This window comes from Macaca fascicularis, chromosome 9, assembly GCF_037993035.2.
Source record: "Macaca fascicularis isolate 582-1 chromosome 9, T2T-MFA8v1.1".
NCBI lineage: Eukaryota > Metazoa > Chordata > Mammalia > Primates > Cercopithecidae > Macaca > Macaca fascicularis.
The window spans coordinates 92028434-92051618 of record NC_088383.1 but is presented as its reverse complement, the minus strand read 5'-3'; the positions used below and the strand labels follow the sequence as shown (position 1 = coordinate 92051618).

At 33.7% G+C, this 23185-nt stretch overlaps 1 protein-coding gene and 1 pseudogene across 8 annotated transcripts in view; one reads left to right on the top strand and one right to left on the bottom strand.

Moving 5' to 3' along the window:
- Positions 1–4391, top strand: part of LOC123566885 (neurofilament medium polypeptide-like) — a 72123-nt pseudogene extending 67732 nt beyond the window's left edge.
- The window catches only part of PCDH15 (protocadherin related 15), a 1788406-nt gene that overhangs the window by 771375 nt on the left and 993846 nt on the right, over positions 1–23185 (bottom strand). The window lies entirely within an intron of this gene.

Genomic DNA, 23185 nt, shown 5'->3' with positions numbered 1-23185 from the left:
GGACAATAGCACAATAAACACAGAATTGAAGAACAAGAAAATCAGTCAAAACCATACAATCACGTGGAATTTAAACAACTTATTCCTGAATGACTTTTGGGTAAATAATGAAATTAAGGCAGAAATCAAGAAGTCTTTTGAAATTAGTGAGAATGAAGATATAATATGCCAGAATCTCTGGGACACAAGACAGTGTTAAGAGGGAAATTCATAGCTCTAAACACCCACATCTAAAAATTAGAAAGACCTCAAATCAACAACCTAATATCACAGTTAAAAAATTACAGAAGAGAAAAACAACAACAAATAACAACAACAAACAAAACACAAAGCTTGCAGAAGACAAAAAATACACCAAATCAGAATGGAACAGAAAGAGACTGAGACATAATACAACATTCAAAAGACCAATGAAGCCAGGAGGTGACTTTTTGACAACATTAATACAATAGGTAGACCACTGGTTATATTAAGAAAGAAGAAAACAGAGAAGATCTAAATAAACAGAATCATAAATGACAAAGGGAATATTACCACTGACCCTACAAAAATACAAATAATCATCAGAGACTACTATGAAATCTTCTATGAACACAATCTAGAAAATCTAGAATAAATGGATAAATTCATACACATATACAATCTTCCAAGCTGAACCAGGAAGAAATTAAATCCCTGAAGATAACTATAACAAATTCTGAAATTGAATCAGTAATTAACAGCCTGCAAACCAAAAACAGCCCTAGACTGGATGAATTCACATCTGAATTCTACCAGATGTACAAAGAAGAGTTGGTGTCATTTCTATTGAAATGGTTCCCCCAAAATTGAGAAGGGACTTCTCCTCAACTCATTCTATGAGGCCAGTATCATCCTGATAACAAAACCTGGCAGAGACACAATAACAAAAAAGAGAACATTAGGCCAATATACTTGATGAACTTTGATGCAAAAATCCTCAGTAAAATACTACCCAGCTGAACCCAGCACTATATCATGAATCCACCATAATCAATATTCTTTATCCCTGAGATGCAAGGTTTATTCAATGTACAAAAATCAATAATTATGATTTATAAAATAAACAGAACTAAAGACAAAAATCACATGAAAATCTCAATAGATGCAGAAAAGACTTTTGAAAAAATTCAGTATCCCTTCATGTTAAAAACTCTCTACAAATTAGGTATTGAAGGAATATACCTCAAAATAGTAAGAGCCATATATTACAAACCCATTGCCAACACCAGACTGAAGGGGCAAAAGCTGGAAACACCCTCCTTGAAAACCAGCACAAAAAAATGATTCCTCCACTCACCATTTCTCTTCAACACAGTATTGGAAGTCCTAGACAGAGCAATTAGGCAACAGAAAGAAATAAAGGGCATCCAAATAGGAGGAAAGGAAGTCAAAACTAACCCTGTTTGCAAATGAAATGATTCTATATCTAGAAAAGTCCAGTCTCAGCTCAAAAGCTCTGTAAGCTGATAAACAACTTCAGCAAAGTGTCATGGTATAAAAATCAATGTGCAAAAATCACTACCATTGCTATACATCAACAACAGCCAAGCTGAGAGCCAAATCAGTAATACAGTCCCATTTACAATTGCCACAAAAAGAATAAAATACCCAGGAATACAGCTAACCAGAAAGGTGAAATATCTCTACAATGAGAACTACAAAACACTGCTAGAATAAATCAGAGATAGCAGAAATAAATTTAAAAAAAAAAGAAATTCTAAGCTCATGGACAGGAAGATTCAATATGGTTAAAATGAGCATATTGCTCAAAGCAATTTACAGATAAAATGTTATTCCTGGTCGGACGCAGTGGCTCATGCCTGCAATCCCAACACTTTGGGAGGCTGAGGTGGGCGGATCATGAGGTCAGGAGATCGCGACCATGCTGGCTAACACAGTGAAACCCCGTCTCTACTAAAAATACAAAAAATTAGCTGGGAGTGGTGGCGGACACCTGTAGTCCCAGCTACTCGGGAGACTGAGGAAGGAGAATGGTGTGAACCTGGGAGGCAGAGTTTGCAGTGAGCTGAGATCGTGCTGCTGCACTCCAGCCTGAGTGACAGAGTGAGACTCCACCTCAAAAAAAAAAAAAAAAAAAAAAAAAAGTTATTCCTATCCAACTAGCAATGACATTCTTCACAGAACTAGAAAAAAAAATCAATTTTAAAATTCATGTGGACTAAAAACCCCCAAAAAATAGCCCAAATAGTCAAGGGAATCTTAAGCACAAAGAACAAAGCTGGAGGCATCATGCCACCTGACTTCAAACTATACTATAGGACTACAGTAACCAAAACAGCATGGTATTGGTACAAAAATATATGCATAGACCAACAAAATAAAATAGAAAGTCAAAAAAAAAGTCTGTACAGCTACAACCATCAGCTCTTTGAGGAAGCTGACAAAAATAAGTAATGGGGAAAGAACTCCCTATTCAATAAATTGTGTTGAGATAACTGGCTAGCCATATGCAGAAGATTGAAACTGGACCCTTTCCTTACATCATATACATAAATCAATTCAAAATGTGTTAAATACTTAAATGTAAAACCCAAAACTATAAAAGCACTGAAAGACAACATAGGCAATACCATTCTGAACATAAGATCTGACAAAGATTTCATGGAAAATATGCCAAAAGCAATCACAGAAAAAGCAAAAATTGACAAATAGAATAATAAACTAGTCTCCAGTGAAAGCAACTGCACCTGAAGTTAAAGGAGAGAAAGAAGGGGAAAAGGAAGAAGAAGAAGAAGAGAAAGAATATGAGGGCATTAAGTCAGACCAAGCTGAAGAGGGAGGATCTGAGAAGGAAGGCTATAGTGAAAAATAGGAAGGTGTGCAGGAAGAAGGAGAAACAGGAGCTGAAGGTGAAGGACAGGAAGCTGAAGCTAAAGAGGAAAAGAAAGTTGAGAAAAACAGTGAGGAAGTGGTTACTACAGATAAGCTGGTGGCAGACACCAAGGTGGAAAAGCCAGAAAAAAGCAAAGTCTCCTGTGCCAAAATCACCAATGGAAGAGGCAAAGTCAAAAGCAGAAGTGGGGAAAGGTGAACAGAAAGAGAAGAGAAGGAAGTCGAGGAAGCTCCCAAGGAAGAGAAGGTAGAGAAAAAGGAAGGTAAACCAAAGGATGTTCCAGAGAAGAAGAAAGCTGAGACCCTGGTAAAGGAGGAAGCTGTGGAGGAGGCGGCCACCATCACCAAATTGGTAAAGGTGCAGTTGGAGAAAGAGACCAAAGAAGAGGGGAAGCCACAGCAACAGGAGAAGGAGAAAGGGAAAGTAGGAGGAGGTGGGGAATGAGATGGAAGGGAGTGATAAAGTTTCCCAGGAATCCAGGAAGGAAGACATAGCTGTCAATGGGGAGGTAGAAGGAAAAGAGGAGGAGCAGGAGACCAAGGAAAAAGGCAGTGGGAGGGAAGAGGAGTAAGGCATTGTCAGCAATGACCTAGACTTGAGCCCAGCAGATGAAAAGAAGGGGGATAATAAAAGTGAGGAGAAAGTGGTAGTAACCAAAACAGTACAAAAAAATCACCAGTGAGGGGGGACATGGTGCTACCAAATACATCACTAAATCTGTAACTGTCACTCAAAAGGTCGAAGAGCGTGAAGAGACCTATGAGGAGAAACTGGTGCCTACTAAAAAGGTAGAAAAAGTGACTTCACATGCCATAGAAAAGGAAGTTACCCAGAGTGACTGAGAGTTGAGTCCATTGCAAAAGTTTAAGCCATATGACAATTTCAAAATGCACGTGACTGGCAGCATCAAAACAGAACAGTTTCTCCCATGGGGGCTCCAGACATTGTATTTTACTTTGTGCAATATGAGGAGACTGCATGTAAGCTCAGTGTGCTCCCCCCTCAGTCTTTGGGGGATTCAAATGCATGATATTGCATGCACCTGGGAAATTTACCAATTCCCTATGCTGTTGGAAGGGGGTCACTTAGGAGGGGGGATGTCTTGAGATGTACTATGTAAAGTACCAATTGAGCCCAAAACAATAAATAAAACACAGAACTGTCTTAACCTTAAGAAAGCTATATATGAATAATTATGTTTACCTCACTGGTGCATTTAAAATGGACTTTTGTTCATGGGAGAACCTTGTTGACATGGACAGTTTGCAATCTTATGTTGACTGATGTTAAACGCCACAGCAGTACTTGCTCAATAAAGGTCATATTGGAAACATAGTCAAAAAAATAAATAAACTAAAGAGCTTCTGCACAGCAAACGAAACTATCAACAAAGTTACCAGACAACCTAGAGAATGGGAGAAAGTATTTGCAGATTATGTAGCTGACAAAGGTCGATTATCCAGCATCTATAATTAATTTAAACAAATTTACAGGAAAAAAAAAAAAACACTAAAAAGTGTGAAAAGTACATGAACAGACACTTTTAAAAAACAAAAACAAAAACAAAAAAAACTTGCAGCCAAAAAACGTATTTTAAAAAGCTCAACACCACTGATCATTAGAGAAATGCAAATGAAAACCATAATAGACAACATCTCACACCAGTCAGAAAGTGTTTTATTAAAAAGTCAGAAAGTAGCATATGTTGGCCTGGCTGTGGAGAAGAGGGCTCACTTTTACACTGTTGGTGTAATTTAGTTTGGTGGGAGTATGATTTAGTTTGATCATTGTAAGAAGCAGTGTGGTAACTTCTCAAAGAGCCAAAAGCAGATTGCTATTTGACCCAGCAATCCCATTACTAGGTATATAGTCAAAGAAATATAATTGATGTATTAGAAAGACACATGCCCACATATGCTCATTGCAGTAAATGTGGTACATATACACCATGGAATTCTATGCAGTCATAAAAAAGAATGAGACCATGTCCTTTGCAGTAACATGGATGGAGCTAGAGGCCGTTATTCTATGGAAACTAATACAGGAACAGAAAACCAGAAAACAGAAATACTGCATGTTCTCACTTATAAGTGGGAGCTAAATGATGAAAACACATGGACACAAAGACAGCAACAATCAGACAGTGAGGCCAACCAGAAGGTGGAGGGTGAGAGGAGGGAGAGGATCAGAAAAAAGTAGTTGTTAGGTACTTTGCTTAGTACACAGGTGATGAAACAATCTGTGTATCAAACTCCCATGACATAATTATATATATATATAACAAATCTACACATATACCCCTAAACCTAAAAGTTTTTTTTTAAAAGAAAAATATTGTATGTTACAAAAAGTAAGCATTTTCCTTTATTAATACTTTATAATTTTCAGTGTATATATTTTCCTGTTTGATTAAATATATTTCAAAGTATTTATTCTTATATAAATATGATTTTTTAAATTTCCTTTCAGATAATCTATTTTTAGCCTATACAAATGGCACTTATTTTTATTTAGAGCAACTTTACTAAATTCATGTATTAATTGTAGCATTTTTTGGTTGTCATTGAGACTTTTAGACTTTTCTGCGTATACACCTATATGTCAACTGTAAACAGAGATAATTTTACTGTTTCATGTCCAGCTTGAATGTCTTTTATTGCTTTTCATTGTATAATTGCTCTGCTAGGACTTTCAGTGCTATTTTGAGTAGAAGTGGCAAGAGCAGGAAATCTTGTCTTGTAAAGGATTTTAGAGGAGAGGCTTTTGGGTTTTCTCCATTGATTATTGTGTTATCAGTGGGCTTTTCTTATATGGCTATTATTGTGTTGAGACAGATTTTCTCTCCATCTATTGTATTGAGAGTTTTTAAAATTAGAAATAGGTATTAAATTTGTCAAATGTTTTTCCAGAATTTGAGATGATCATACGGCTTTTGTGTTTCATTCTGTTTATGTTGTGTATCACATTGAATGACTTATGTATGTTCAACCATCCTTGCATCTGAGGGATAAGTCCTAGTTGGTCATTGGGTACAATTTTTTCAATGTATTGTTCTCATTTTGTTTGCTTGTATTTTATTGAGAATTTCTGCATCTACATTCATCAAGGTTACTGGCCTGTAGTTTACTTTTCTTGTGGATGTCTTTGGTTATCAGTTCGACGTTGGCTATGTGAAATGAGTTTGTAAGTGTTCCATCGTCTAGATTTTCAAAGAGTTTAAGAAAGATTCTTATTAATTCTTTGAATGTTTGGTGGAATTCTCCCACAAAGCCATGCAGTGCTGGACTGTCCTTTCTATTTCTTCTTCAATCTTGGTAGGATGTATGTTTCTAGAATTTATCTATTATTTCACATTTATCTAATTTGTTTGTGTATATTTATTCATAGCAGTCCCTTAAGGGCTCTTTTTATTTCTGAGACATCTGTTGTAATATCTCCTCTTTCATTTACAGTTTTATTTATTTCAGGCTTCTTTTTCTCTTTGGTTACTATAGGAAAGGATGTGTCAAGTTTTGCCTTCTTCAAAAACCAACTCAGTTTTCTTGACTTGAAATAGCTTTTTTATCCTTGTTAAAATTTATTTTTAGCTTTAATTAGCATTATTTCCTTCTTTCTGATAATATTTGGGTATTTTTTTCTTTCTTTGGCTAGTTACTTTTTAGGTTGTTTATTTGAGATGCTTCTTTTTATTTCCTTCCTCGGGAACATTTAATAGGTAGTCACAAAAATAAATCATGTCTTGGGTGCCTGTAAGACAAGACGATGGATCCTCATGCCATTAACCCCCAGAATCCAGGGCTCATATACCATAGGTAAGAAGAATTGAAGTAATTTGGTCAGAATTTACTGTAAGTGTGTGCTCTTAACAGTAGTAGAGTAAAAATCTTAGAGGCATTCCCAGAACCAAGGTTAATGAAAAGCCAACATGTTGGATTAGCATTCAAGACAGAATTGGTTTAGCCTGTACACTTCACCTCTCTGACCCAGATCTTACAATTTCACATTCTCTCTTCTTTCAAGATGGTCCCTGAGCCTAGAGAGAGGATGTTTGATATTGCACAGATCTAGCAGGAGTGCATTGGCAATGGAAAGCAGATTTGGCCCAGTTGCTATAATGTTACTTCTAAGAAATGCTTTTGCTACATCTCACAACTGTTGGTATGTTTTGTTTGCACTTTTGTCAGGAGATAGCTTTTAATTTCTTAAATTTCATCTTGGACCCAATGATTGTTCAAGAGTGTATTGTTTAGTTGCCATGTATTTGTGAATTTTCTTGTTTCTTTACTGTTAACTGATTTACACTTTCACTATATTGTAACCTGAAAAGATACTTGATACAGTTTCCATCATCTTAAAGTTGTTGAGTTGTTTTGTTATCTAATAGGTGATCTATGGTGAATAATGTTCCATATGTGCTTGAAAATAATGTATAATCTTCTATTGTTGGGTAGAAAGTTCTGAAGATGTCTGTTAGTTTCATTTGGTCTCTCCTATTATTTAAGTAAGCTGTTTTCCATTGATTCCTCTGTGGCCGTTCTGTCCATTATTAAAAGTGGAATATTAAAATCTTCCAATATTATTGTGCTGCTATAAACTTCTCTTCAGTTCTGTATTTGCTTTATATATTTAGATCTGATATTGAGTGCACATACATTTACAATAGTTATATCTTTCTGTTGAATTGACCTTTTTATCATTATATAATGACCTTCTTTGCCCCTAGCGACAGTTTTTGATATAAAGTCTATTTTCTCTAATGTAAGTATAGCCATTCTGCTTTTTTTCATTACCATTTGTATAAAACATATATAATTTTTTCCATTTCATCATGTTTAACTATGTGTGTCCTTAAATAGTTGGTGTCAAGTTTTTATTCTTTCAGCCAGTTAATATCGTGTGATTGGGCAGTTTAACCCTTTTACATTTAAATTAACTATTGATAGGGAAGGATTTACTATTGAAATTTTACTGACTGCTTTCTGTTTTTCTTGTTTCTTTACTTTTTTTCTTCCTTGATATCTTATTTTGTGTTTTTTTTTATTATTGTTGTTGTCTGATAGGTGTTAATTCCTTTCTCCTTTTCTTTTATAACTACTTTTTTACCTACTATAGGTAGTAGATTTTCTTTTTTAACTACTATAGGTATTTTCTGTGTGATTGACATGAGTCGTATAAATATATTATAGTTATAACAATCTAAAACAGATAACTTCTCTTCCTTACAAAAACTTCATATTTTTACCTTGCTCTCACTATAGATTACTGATAGCAGAATTTACATATCTTAATTTTGTGTATCTATTAATGCAATTTTAGTTATAGCTATATTTAATACTTTTTAAAATTTTAGACTAGAATTAAAAGTATTTACCTACCACAACTACAATAATATAGTATTTTTTATTTGCCTCTATAAATTTACCATTACCAATGAGTTTTATATTTTTATATGCTCTTATATTGTTCTTTAGCATCCTTTGATTTCAACTTAAAGTACTCCCTTTAGCATTTCTTATGTGACAAGTCTAGTGGCAATAAATGCCTTCATCTTTTGTTCATTTTTATTTTGTCTTAAGTTTCGAAGGATAATTTTCTGGGTATACTATTTTGGTTGGCAGTTGTATGTTTTTTGTTTTTGTTTTTGTTTTTTTCCTGCATTTTAAATATATCATCCAACCCCCTTCTGGCCTGCAAAGTTTCTGCTGAAAATCCACCAATGATCTTAAGAGGGTTCCCTAATATATAACAAGTTGCTTTTCTTTTGCTGCTTTCAAAATTCCTTGTTTTTGACTTGTCCCAATTTGATGATGTTGTGTCTTGGTATGGATCTATTTGGGTTCATCTGATTTGATGCCTTTTTGGCTTTTTGGGACTAGATGTTTATTTCCTTCCTCAAATTTGGGAAGTTTTTGTCATTTAAAAAAAATTATCCTTTTCATTTTTCTTTTTTTCTAGACAATCTAGGACATGAAGACAAGTTTTTGTTTGTTTGTTTGTTTGTTTTAAACAAGCTTTGTGCCCTTTTATATTTCTCTTCTCCTTTCGATATTTTCATAATTCTTATATTGGTCCACTTGATGATTTCCCATAGAGTTTTAAGCTATCTCGACTCTTTTTCCTTTTCCATTGCTTTTTTTTTTTTTTTTTTTTTTTTTTTTTTTTTTTTTTTTTTGCTTTTTGCTACTCTGAATGACTTCTAGAGAACCTTTTTTGTTTTGTTGATGTTTACTGATCCTTTCTTTTTTAAAATAAATAAAACTTGTATTTTAAGTTCATGTGCTGGTTTTACACTACTGTTCTGAACTTTGTAAACATCTTTTTGACCATACTTTAAATTACTTATTGTGAAAATTATATACCTCCAATATATTAGGTTGATTTCTGGGGATTTATTGGATCTTTTATCTGGAACATATTTCTCTATTTCTTCATTTTCCTTTACTGAATCTGCTGGTGTCTGCAGATTATCTAAAATAGTCACTTCTTTCCATCTTCATAGACTGGTATCATATATAGGAAGACCTTCACAATTTAGCCCTGCCAGAAATTCTGGGTACCTCTTAAACTTTTGTGATTTTCACAAATTCAGTCATTTTTTTTTTTTTTTTCTAAGTGATCTCTGGCTGTCCAGAGTATGCCAAGTCTCATCATTGCCCTGAAACAGGTGAGATACTGATATTTTTTAGTAGTAGCCATAAATGCTGGAGCACTAACTGTATTTTCCAATTTCTTCTCTCCTCAGCGAAAAGCTGGGTGTATAACCTGCTCATGCTGAACTGAGCTGCGGAGAAGAACTATGGCAAATCTTTGCAAGCTCATTCAAACCACACACTTTTTCAAACTGTTGCTTTGATCTCTGTAGCCTCCATGGGCCTAGTGGATGCTGGTCTCCATTAGTTCTCAGAGACATGTCAGTTGGAAGCTAGTTCCTCAGGTAGCAGCTTGAAAAGTTGAAAGGATAGATATGTAGATCAGTTCCTTCCAGAGTGAAGCTAGAGACTTGCTTTTATCCCTGGAGTGAGCGAGTGGGAGAATTTGTGGAAACATCCACATGCCTGTTTAAAATGGCTGCCTTGTTTTCTATAGCCCACAGGTAAATAGTGAATGACAACCCCAATAGCTCTCATAAACACTGAGTTAGAAGCCAGACCTCAGGTAGGAGCTACAAGACTTAGAGTGCTAGATTTGTTGCCTAACTCCTTTCATGAAGAATCTGGGAACTGGGCTTTATTGTTGTAGCTAGTCGATGAATGGGGAGGTGGAGTGGAGGAGACATGGGAAGAACTCATATGTTTGGGCATTTTTTCTCAATGTAGCTTAGTTTGTCTGTAGTAGCTGGCCACAGTAGTGATGATTCTATTTCCTGAGAGGTGAGAATTGCTGCCAAAGAATGTCTGCCATGGATGAGAATGCAAAGAAAGGAAACTAAGAACTCTAAAAGCAACTACTAGAAACCCTTCACAGAGGACAAGAATCATCTTCAATTTTGAGATATATGAGAATAATTACAACTCCTTTGAGCAGCCTTCACATACTGCCCAAAGATGCATCTCTAGTTTGTGTCCTTCTTGCTATCAGAAAGAGAGAAGGAAACTAAATAAAACAAAATAAAAATGTTAAAATTGTGTGCTGTCTTGGACATGGAAACAATGGGTCAGGATCAAGATTGTGGAAAGATGCCAGTTTGTATGTAGGCTAGAAAAATTAGTATTGTCCTCAACTGGAATCAGCAACCAAAAGCCTAAGTGTATGTGTCTGTAGGCTGAAGGATTTTCAGAAATCATAAAACAAAGTAAGTCAAGCTACACTTGTTTGGAAGCATGTGGCAGAGAACACGGATTAATTGTTTAAAGGATGGCCCAAACTTAAGGCCAAGTCATACCAAACCCATCAGAAACCAAAAGTATGGCAGAATTCCTAACAGAAGGATGAAAGAGGAACAGGTATATGCAAGAACAGCCTTATGAAGCTCTTTCTGCTGTTTCACAGTCTGACTATTATAAAGCTTTTTAATGAAGAATTCCCTAGAGTCATAAAACTAAGGCTAAATGGTGAGTGGCTGCAAATATATATACAAATATAGTGATTTTTTTGAAAATATATACTAATTTCAGGTGGCTAGATTTATTAATATAAGTAATAAAGGTCTTTTAGTTGTCAAAGTAACTTATACTTAATATTTGTTGTAATTTTAAAAAATTAAAATAATGCTAAAAATTATTTGTGAAAATGAGTTGCTTTATATGTTTACATTTAATAGCATAACACTTTTAACATAAAGAAAATAATACAATAATTCAATATATCTGCATTAGTCAAAAGATAATTATAAAATTTAAAATGAATTTATGTGCCATAAATGTGGTAAACAATAATGTGATATAAAATCTTCTAAATTTAATACTATTCTTGGTAGAAGATCCTGGGGCAAAAATATTATTTTCTCCATATTTCTGCCTACTACCCAATATATAACATTTGGTATTACTAAATATGGAAAAATATTCAAGAATGGCAGAAGTAGAATAGAAAGAAGAGAAGGAAAGGCGTACAGGAAATCCAGGTTCCTGCCCTGAGAGACCTTTCAATTCCTGGCATATGTTTATGTTTTGAACATTATGCAAATTTGTCTGCATGCCAAATTTATTCTTGTTTCAAGTTAAGAGTAGAAATTAACCCATAGTCCTTACCATTAGAATTGTCTTAGCATAACAATTCAATCAGTAAGAAAATATAATAGACTAGAGGGTAATGGAGATTTTACAATTTACATTATTTTAATATATTTATTAGAATAAATATTAGATTGCTTGATAAATCAATGGTAACTTTAAGGTTTCTACTCTTTACTACAAAGAATTTTTACAGATATATGAAGAATGTTGGTAAGGAAGCGACGTGATGCCATGAGGCCTACTATGAGCAAGACACTGCTAATCAGGCTATTAGGTTGATCCAAAAGTAATCACGGTTTTTGCCTTTGAAAGTAATGTAAAAAACTGCGATTACTTTTGCACCAACCTAATACTTCTGCACTTTGGAAAGGCTTTGCCTACATCATTTTGGTCATTGTGAGAAGACTTGCACACATAAGGAATTTTTCAAAATAATATTTTAACTTGAAATACTTCTCTTTGACAAATACAGTAAAAGTGATAGAGCTAAAAAGAGGACTCGGCATAGCCCTCAGGGGATTTCAGAGCAAAAAAAATCTGAGGGGATTTGTATGCAAACACTTAGCTCAATATTAAAGGAGAGGCTGGGTGTGGTGGCTCACAACTGTAATCCCAGCACTGTGGGAGGCGGAGGTGGCCGGATTGTTTGAGCCCAGGAGATTAGGAGCAGGATGGGCAACATAACAAAACCTTGTCTCTACCAAAAAAAAAAAAAAAAAAAAGCAGACATGTTGGGGTACACCTATAGTCCAGTCACTTGGAGAGGCTGATGTGGGAGAAACGCTTCAACTCGGAAGTCTGAGACCCACCTGGGTAGTTTAGTGAAACCTCATCTCTACAAATAATAATAATAATAATAATAATTATCTGGGTGGGGTGACACATGCCTACAGTTCCTGCTACTCCAGAGGCTGAGGTGGGAGGATAGATTGACCCCAGGAGATCTAGGGTGCAGTGATCCGTGATCCTGCCACTGCACTCCAGCCTGGATGACAGAGACCTTCTCTTAACAAAATAAAAAATACAAATAGGAGAAAGTCATCAAACAAAATGATGTAACTTAGCCGGTAATATTCTTCAAGAAGTCATGATTTAGGTTCTCTTACAATTCCAACTTTCACACTGAAATAAATTAAGGGTGTCTTGACTTGTTTGGTGTAGTTTAGTCAAATACAGCCATTTGTTTTCCATAGCTACTATATTACTCTCCATTAAAAAAAAAAAAAAAGAAGAAGAAGAAATGAGAAAAAAAAAAAAATCAGTCCCTAGCTAGAAATTTTAAAAGTCAGTAACATTTAGGAAATGAAAATATATTTTGAACTAGTATAATCATACCCAAATTTTTAGACTCTGTACTCAATCTATAAGATGTATGTGAGCAAAATGTTAGAATCAACATGAACGATAATCATGTACTACAAGCCCATGAATAATGTTTCCCCGAAAGGTACAATAAAAAATTATTCAATGTGAAACAAAACATTGACTGCGACAATTATTAAAACTTTTACTACTGAATTCTCAGTATACTCAATATTATGAAGACATTTGGAAAATATAAATGAGCATTACTGTGTTTGTTCATTTTTTAAAAATGAAAATTTTTGGTAATATCTGACCTGAAGGCAGATATTCATTATAATAGTCAAACATCATAAGTACATTTCAAATGTTATGTATTCTACATAAATTACTCAGGATAAAACAACAAGTGTGCTCATAAACTTGCACACAAGCAGGGGAATGTTTCTTAGGAAAAAATTGTGTTAAAGATATTCTACTCCAATGTCTCAGGAACAGGCATTTGTAGTATATTGCTCCATTACCTATGCTTCATAAAAAATGCAGCTATCTAATTTAATTTAGCTCTGAACAGATTTCTTAGCAGCATAATTTATGTTTTGAGAATATCTCTTAAGAATCATAGCTTGCAATCTATGGTGGTTCAATGAAGAATAATCTGTAAACAAAATCTCCATCTATCAACAAAGGCCATTAAAGACCATAAAATAACCCATCCTTGACTGATTAATGCTGCTACTGAAAGGGATTTCAGGCTATTAACATCCAGAAAATATACTGCCACTGTGGTTGCATTTATTATAAATCACATAGTTATATGTACTGGTATAAAGCAGTGTTTTCTTAACCACCTCCCTCTCTCAAATTAATTTAATAACAAAGATACTTTGAAGAACACTAAATATCTATAGAAAGCAAATAATTCTATTTTTTTTTTCCTAGAGGAAAGGTATGTGAAGGCAGGGCTATTTATAATATATTAGATAGCTAAATATTGGTTTAACACTTTTTATATGCAGTTCAATTATGTTCATATATTTGTGTCATTAAAATAGTTTCTCTAATGTAAAATAAAACATTCATTTGTATTTCTTTATACTTTTATTAACAATACTGATGGTTTTTCATGGGCAAGATAGCCATCAAAAATTGTTAGTTGTTACCTTTATGTTCATCCTATTCCAGCAATTTGGTTGTCACTAACTCTTCCTCTTAGGGGATGTGAATATAGCTGTTGAGCTAATAACCTTAGAAGGTTTTGTTTACTGGGGCAGATCCTGATTTTTTCAAATATAGTATTTCACCTCAGAAATACTATATATTAGCTCTTATGCCTTACAAAACTACTGGCTTGGATTTGTCCAATGATTTTAACCCTTGATCTTGCCTTTAACACTCTCAGAATCTCAAAAATATTTTCTTATATTGTTTAGTACAAGGCACTGTCTAAATAGTTTAGCCACATTATCTCATGAGGCCAATCCCATGAGATAGGTATGTTTAAACCATTACACCAATCCCATGAGATAGGTATGTTTTAACCATTTTATAACATAAACAAAACTCAGTTTCAAGAGGTTAACTAATATTTCCAAGATCACATAGCTAGTTTATGGCAGAGTAGGATTCGAACCCAGGACTGTGTTGATTCAAAAATCTATACAGTTAAATGTACACTTGTCCTTCCGTCATACCTGAGGCTAGACAAAACAATCCCTGGCTTTTCTCTCCTTCTTTCTATGAATATTCTGTCTTAGACTACTTAGTCATTATATATTTATGTCTTCTAAGTAGAGTTCTGTTTTCCTGTACTATTGGGTTTCTATAATAATAAAAATAATAATAACAGGAGAGTAGAAGAATAAGAGCAGATCGGGGAGAAGACATTCTGACGATAAGTTGGTTTAAAGAGAATGAGTTAATGGATCAGCTTCTGTGTCTGGAGTCAACAAATGACAAAGAAATGAAAAAGGTGTACCATGGAACAATGCATCTGCTGGTAGTACTTGATAAATGCATACAAAATTTCAAGTTTTTATTTTGTTTTGTTTCATTTTGTTGCTATATATATATTTTTTGTCAGTGTTATTTGCTTCTTATACTAGTAACATTCCTCCAGCACAGAACAACATAGGTCTATGACTTCTGTATATCTTTGCAAATATTTCATTAAAATATCTAAATGTCTTCAATACCACAAATGAAAGACATGGGTGAACACAATATAGTACACAAAATTCAAAAGGAAATAAACACAGTTTAGCATTTTTTTTTCTTACAATTGAAAACATTTTAAAAACTGTTGAATATTTGTAATTCTCTATGCTAACTGCCTTTTTCTTGCCAAGTTATGTGTCTTTAAACACTATGGAGTCCCCTTGCAAAGTTTAACAGATAAGCAATGATATGTATCAGTAATATTGATTTTTTTAAATACCTCCCTGATAATTTAAGTGGATGGAATTAGAGTAATTAAAACAGAAATGAAGGACAAAGAAGCACTTATTCTCAATATCATCACCTCTGATTACTTTAGAATTCTGTTAGCATGTGCTGTAAAAATCCTCCTTAAAATAAATATCCCCACTAGAAGCTTAAGTTTATTCATATCTAGGGAGAATTGTTTTGTTCGGATAATTAGATCAACAGTTGACTCTATAAGCTGAGATAATGGCCCACTAGCCAACAGGAACCACCCATGTTAAGGAGAACAGAATTCAAAGAGTCTGGTCCCTTTTGCACAGTGACAGAACATATGAGGCAGCTACATATCTAGAGAGATAAGAAGATAAGTATAGGAGAGCAACTAAATCAAGATGTAATTACTCTGCATTTAATCAAGGCACCTTAGGGTCCAGACCTTTTATCCAAAACAGATCTGTAAACAGCCTACTAAACCAGCATCATCAACTTTCTGGCTTTCTGTCTTTCTCATCTGTCTAAGTCAGTCTTCCTGGCTGTGTCATATTCCTACTTGTTTTGTCTTCAAAACTTTCTCCAACTAGGAAAATGAGAGAACAAAGAAAAATGACAAAAAAACAAATTGTATGGTTTTATGAATGATTAATATCTCCTCTTTCATGTTGTTCCTCTTCTAAAGTGTTCTACTGTTCAAAGAGTATAGAGTAAATAAATAGAAAACCAAACACAACACTAAAGTTAATAAATAATAAGATCTATCTCATTTGTTACATTTCATTTCTTAAGATGTATGTGTCTTTGAACCTTCTGGTTAATTCTACAAAATAGTTCTAGTGGCTTTGGCAGAGTGGTAGCAGAGCACATCACTTTTAAAACAGAGTTGAATAATTGTATAATCCCAAAAGTAAAAGAGGCTAACAATAACATGAAATGAACAAATGAAATAAAATCAGAAATTCTCAAGTTAACAAAACTACCTTTCTTGTGAACACCTTTTGTGCATAGTGAAATCAGGGACACATTTCTAAAGCTCTGTATACATATATTTATTAAAATAAATTGAGTTAACAATTGGCATTACGCAGAGTGGCATGAAAAGATTCAGTATCTTAACCTCAGCTATTCACTAACATAAAACGGTCACCAACATAAAATCTTTTTTCTTTGCATTGTTAAACTGAAATAAGTGTTTCATTTTGTTTTTTTTTTCTCTAAACACAATGATTAATTTTTAACTTTCTAGGTAAATGTTGGATTTAGGTGGGCTGGAGGCATAAATGTCACTTTCTTAGATATATAACCAGCAAAGTCAAGATGGCAATCTTGACAGAAAATCATAATCTAAAACTTTGAAAAACAAACCACAGAATATATTGTGTGTGGTTCTTTTTACATTCTAAACTATGTTATAAAAATTTTGCCTCGACTTACTTATATAAGAAAAATAAAACAGGTTGCAGAAATAGAATTTAATATTATGTCTTGTGTGACCTAACAGTTGGGTAACAATTATACTAAAATGGGACATAATTTATGAATTTACACAGTATAAAACCTATTGGAATAGATTCTGTAAGGTCCAAGCAAGTTTCTTATTGTCACTGGTCAGATTTACTTTGCAATGTCCATCTTAATATTTATGTTTTTAATATTTTTAAAACAAATTTTAAGGCCATAGCATGAATAGATGAATACATAAGATAATAAATGAAACTCTAGCTCTTTGTAATTTAAAAGAGGGCAGGATAAAGAGGCAGAGTAGCACAGTATAATTTTACATTTTAACTTAAGTAGATGGCAATATTTGGGAAAACTAAGGAAATATGGAGGGTTAGACAAAAATACTGATTTAGGGCTAGAAATAATATTTATATTTTGCAATGCCTATCTTAGAGAAACATGGCATTGCTATGTTTTTAAAGCACGCTTCAGAAAGTGAAAGACTTCACTTTAGAAAGTACAATTTAGAAGGACTTCACTTTCTAAAGTATGCCTTAGAAATCCAGCAATGCTATGTTTTTCTAAAATGAAGAGAAAGAAAGTTTATCACTCTCAAACAGCAAGGCTTAAAATTTGTAGAGAATGTGAATGAAGAAAAAGAAAGACTATTGTTTGGGAAGTTCAATGAATCATGTTTGCTGAGTCATTGAGTTATTAAATTCAGCAAATATTATTCACTTTGTGGCATAAATAACAGTGAAACATGTGCCATCACAATCTCAAGACGAAATATTAAAAATTTCAGTCTCTCTCTTTGTCTCTCTCTCCCTCTCTCTCTCACATACACACACACACACACACTCACACACTCACACACATAGACATATGCACAAGGTAATTGAGGCTAGGGAGGTGAGAGAAATGCAAAGTAGGGTCTCTGACAAATGTGGTGAAGGATCTCTGTGTATATAATGCTTTTTTGAACAATCTGAAGATAGTTAAGCAAATTCATGATAATTTTAACATTTCAGCAGATTAACTAGTATTAAAACGGGAAAAGATTGGCAGAAGCTTTATTCTAATCATGTACCAGAACAACAACAACAACAAAAACACGCAAAAAATCAAAGTGGCAAATGGTTTCATTGATTACTGTGAACTATCCCGCACACATGGAAAAACAACAATCCAAATTTGTTAGCTCCTCAACCTTGGATGAGTTTTCATGAGTATTTTATAAATGAGTGCTACAATGGCAGGAGACAAGGAACTCCAAGACCACTTCCAAATTTAAAATTATATATTTTTCCATTGAAGAATTAGTTTATTATTTATTTTCTTAATAAAGATAACTGTTTCTTAATAAAACTAATGCAATATAAAGACAAAGTGAATATAAAATCATTAGCAAGAGAATTAGTAAACAATGCATAGCAACATACATGCATATATATACACACATATATATGCATATATACTAGACCTATATGTATATAATTGTAATTATATATTAGTATAACAATGAAAATCCTAAAATACCTCAAATGTGGAAATAAAAATGCTGAGCCAACACTAGCCTAGAGGGCTGAGAGGCCAGAAGAGATTTTGAGTTTTACCATCTGTCGGATCATTCAAGCATTTCACAACTTCCTGCCAGTATCAAATCTACACTATTTGATTTGTTCCAAGAATATTTAAAATAGATAAGAGAGGTGAAAACCGTTGAAAATGCTGAAAGTTTTTGTTCACATTCACTTTAAGGAGTTATTATTAAGGCAACATTGCTCATTAAAGGAATTTTAATGCCTTAAAGATTAAAAGCTTTTGAAAGTCAAGAACTTTATCCCTTTGGAAGTTTTAGCAATTTAAACCTGAATAATTTTCATGACTAAAATAACCACAAAACTATAATTTTATATTACAATTGTTATTTGCACTATCTAACTTAATTATTAAATATTTAAACATAATAAACACTAATGAAGTGCTCTGTCACTACAAATAAGCTTCTGGTCGAGGTGCTATTGTCATTCTACTTTCTTCTTGTACTGTCATTACTTTTTTCACGCTTCTCCACAGAAATCCCCACCAAGAGGCAAAGTCCCACTTGTATACTCCTGTGTGTGGAACAAGGGTTTAGGATCAGTCTGCCATTTCTTTCTGGACTCAAAATACATGAAGACACACAGAGGTGGTTGTATATGGAGATAAGAGTAGCATGTTATTACATGTGAAAAAATATATTTGTCTCCAGACAAAATGGTACTCAGGAGGATATCAAAGCATCAAATGGATGTTTTCATTAAAAGAAAATATGTAGCATGAATTGTTAAAAATTTCATTCCATGATGTTACTACTCCTTAGCTCTATTTTTAACAAAATGTTCCCTTTTGCATAGAGAAAGGAAAATCAAACACTGATCTTCAATGTTAGTAGTTTACAACCTGAAAACATCTTACATTGTATTTTACAGGTTTAATCTAACTTAAAAATAAAATGTTAAATAAAAGACAATTAAATTGAAGACCTCTCATGGAGAAACTTGTGAGGATACTAATGTAGACTCTACCTCCTCAAAATCTAACTTCAAAGCGATTTTAAAGAAGCCATCAATTCTCTCCCATGGCAGAATGGGATAACATCTGTTAACAGAGATGAAAAAAAATAAGTAATTTAAAGGAAGGAGGGTTACTAACTCATTAATTAGGATAAGAGAGGAAATGGCAAGAGAAACAGGTATGGTTTCATAATGACATTGAGATAAGTCTCAAAGGCTGAAGAATTTAATATAATTATTACATCTAGTGATATTGATGAGAAACATATTGTTTCTCTCTTAGTTTTCCTTTTGTGTGTTCTCTTGTAACCGATTGTTCATGTTTTAAGTAAATACTGGGAGTGAGGAATGGTGGGGTGCAGAGCTGTTAAGCAGAGGGATTTGTTCCCACCAAAGGTACTCTAAATTAAATAAGATGTGCTTGCTTTTCAAAGGTGACTTCAAGATAAGTGCCTAGCTTCCACCATCACCACTATATTCCAATTCTAACAAAATTATCATCTTTAATTTTTTACACTGCTGTAGTAGAACAATCATAGTGTGGATTACATTTACATTATTTTTTCTACTTCCTATTTGTATTTTTCAAGTTCTTAATCTGTGCTCTAAATCTGGGACTGGGCTTCTAAGAGTAGGTTCACTGATTGTATTACACAAGACAAGGGTTGGCAAACTATAGCCCACAGGACAAATCCAGCCCAGCACCTGATTTTTGTAAGACTGAAAGGGTAAGAATGGTTTTGACATTTTTTAACAGTTGGGGGAAAAAAATCAAAAAAACAGATATTTCTTAACATGGAAAAATTATATAAAATTTAGATGTCCACAATCTTGTTCCCCTTTTAAAGATATATTGTTGATGATTTTAACACTACAATAAGCAGAGTTAAGTTGCTGCAACAGAGACTGGTTCACAAAAGCCCTAAGATTTACTTTGTTCTTTACAGAAAATGTTTGCTGACCCCAACTCAATAATTTATTTTGTACAAACATAAATTGTTCAGGAAAATAATACTGTGAACCTATAATATGATTGTAGCATAATGGGAAAATTAGGCAAAGATTGATAAAATACCAATCTTATTATTATATGATCACATATCATATAGGAAAAATCTGATACAATGGATTTAGGCTATCAGATGAGAATTTGAGTGATAAAAAGATTCTAATATTTCTAGTCTTCTAAATGAAACTGAGCCTAAATGAAGCTTTCAGGGGAAATGATCATGTAAGACAAATTACAAGGGTTGGTTTCTAAAACCGATTCTTTATACTCTTTACTGAAGGTCAATGATACAGAATATGCCAGTGCACCTTCAGAAAGAAGCCTGCATCAGCACGTTTAAATCACTGAATGTTCTCCCCATCTACTTTGTTGTGAAAGCTGAGCAATACATTTTGTCATAGATACCATTGAGAAAGTAAGGCAGAAATTATTATTAGTAGTATATAACAATCATAATAGGCTAACTTTTACTGTAAAACTCTATTATTTATATGTTTTCTACACACCCTGTAGGATTATCTGTATTTTGCAATAGAATTGTGATGTGTAAGAGAAACAGAGGCAGTCCATGTTTTCATTGTCATTCTAAGGGACATATTATCCATACAATGCTTCCTTTTTCCCCTTTACTGAAAACCTGTGTATAAAACACTCCACCATGCTTTCCTGAAACATAAAAGAAGATTTATTACTATTCTAATAAACAAGTAAGAATACAAATATACAATCTCCTAATATTCAATGGAGAAAAATATATATTCTTTTTTAGGAGGACACAAAAATAGTAAGCTTAAGTATGTTCTGTTCCCTAAGGTTTACTGAATAGGTGGAGAAAATTATGTTTCATTTAAAATTATATACTTGTAGTTCATTTTAAGTAAGCCCAGTGGACATAAATCTGATTCATTCATAAATGCAAAATTTTGTTGTTATTATTTGCTTAACCAAAGCAATATTCATCAAAAATGAATTAATGTTAGGATTATTTTATTTCAAGTAAATGAACATCTATTGATCAGTGACCTTCCAAACCTCGTGCAACACTAATTACTATTATTAATAAAATACATCCTCTAGTGCATATTAAATGGTTCAATTTATTAAATATGCTGATCTCTGCATACCTCCTCGAGACTATTATTTAGGAAAAGTTTACTGTGCATGAGAAAGAAAAGATGAAACATGCAAACACTAAGTTTACTGAAACTTCACCAAATACAAGCTTCCTTGGAGGAAGGAAGGCCCTTGTTCTGAATAATCTCACCCTGTTAAAATCAGACATTTTAAGGAGATAACCCAACTTAATTTTTCAAACAATATAAAAAGTCCAAAATCTGTGTAATTCTCTGCCTCTGAATACATAGTCTCTATCCATTTTTCTCATTGTTTTAATCTAAGAGGAAGATTATTTTTTCTCTTTTTAAAAGGACACTCACTCCTTCAACATTGTTTTTACCTCTAAACTCCTTAGATTTTCTCCTCAAATCCTATTTTTCTCTGCACAATCTCATCCTCCTTTAGCTGGGATCACTCATTGGTGATTAAACAGAGTCACACAGAAAACAATGAATGCTAAAATGTGGGCAGCAAGAAGGAGAAGGGAAGAAATATTTTTCAGGAAAGAAAATTGAACACTATTTGTCAGGGATGTAGTAAAGGGGAAGAAACATTAGAGAAAGGGTGATTGATTGATAGTGTCAAACGTTGTAAAGAAAGGAAGAAGAAGTACTTTTTCATTAGCAAAATGGATAATAATTTTTAAACTTTGAGTTAGAGTTATTACCGAGGAATGAGAATTTAAGTTCCCTCTGTGGTTTTCTGTGATTATTAAATCACCAGCTCTTCTTACAAGGTGGCCGATATTGGCTAAGTAAGAATGAAAGTCTGTGGGGAAGGCTGGTGAACATACTTTAGGGACTGCAAAGGAGTACCATTCCTGTCACAGGAAGAGATACTCTAGTGTCTGAATTTGTGAGGGAGTGTGTGGAGGTCAATGTTGATGCTCTATATAGCTACCCAAGGAAATTTATGTGTGTGTGTGTGTGTGTGTGCGCGTGTGTCTATGTGTATGTGTATTGTAAGGGGAAGCCATGAGATATCAGATCTCCTTGGCTTTTCCTATCTCTGACAAGAAACACGGTAGCTCTAGAGAAGTTCAGTGCTGGAGAGAACGTTGACTTTGATAAATACAATAATTGGTGACAAGATTTAAATTTTGTTTTCCATGAGTTCTGGTGATAGGGCATTCTGGCTTGTTTTATGTCATTTGTCCTAATCCTCTTAACCTCTTAAACTATTCTACAAACTACTTTAAATATTTCTTCTTATAATTCCAAACCCTTGCTGTCAAACATCAGTGTAATCTGTATATGTATTTTTCCCACTACGGTGGGAAAAACCATTAATCCAGTGGCTATTTCCTGTACATTATCTCTCATTTCTGTTCCATTTCTGTTTCCATCAATGTCTTTCACAACCTCCTCTCTCTTTATGATGTATTTCAAAGCAGATTCTATATTTTCATTCTCCTAAGACCTGCTGCATCTTGCCTACTAATGTCAGATACGTTTCCTTCAAACGTCACATTTCTTTTCAGGTTAGTTCTTCGATTGAATGCCTATGTGATTCCCATTACCTCCAAATAAAATCCAATCCAATCAACTTAATTATTCACAGTTTTGTTCAATTGATTTTACTTTCCCTGCCTGACTTTCTATTAGTCTATTCAAGGTAGGCTAGTTTCCACCATTGTGCTGACTTCTTGCCCTGAAATAACTACTTATAGTCTTACTCATCAAAGCAAACAACATCAATTAATGAAGTAAAACTCTTGTCCTAGGTTGTCTATTGTTCTTCTCTGATCTTTTGGTGGCAGAAGCTCTGCATACATCCATCTTGCCTAACA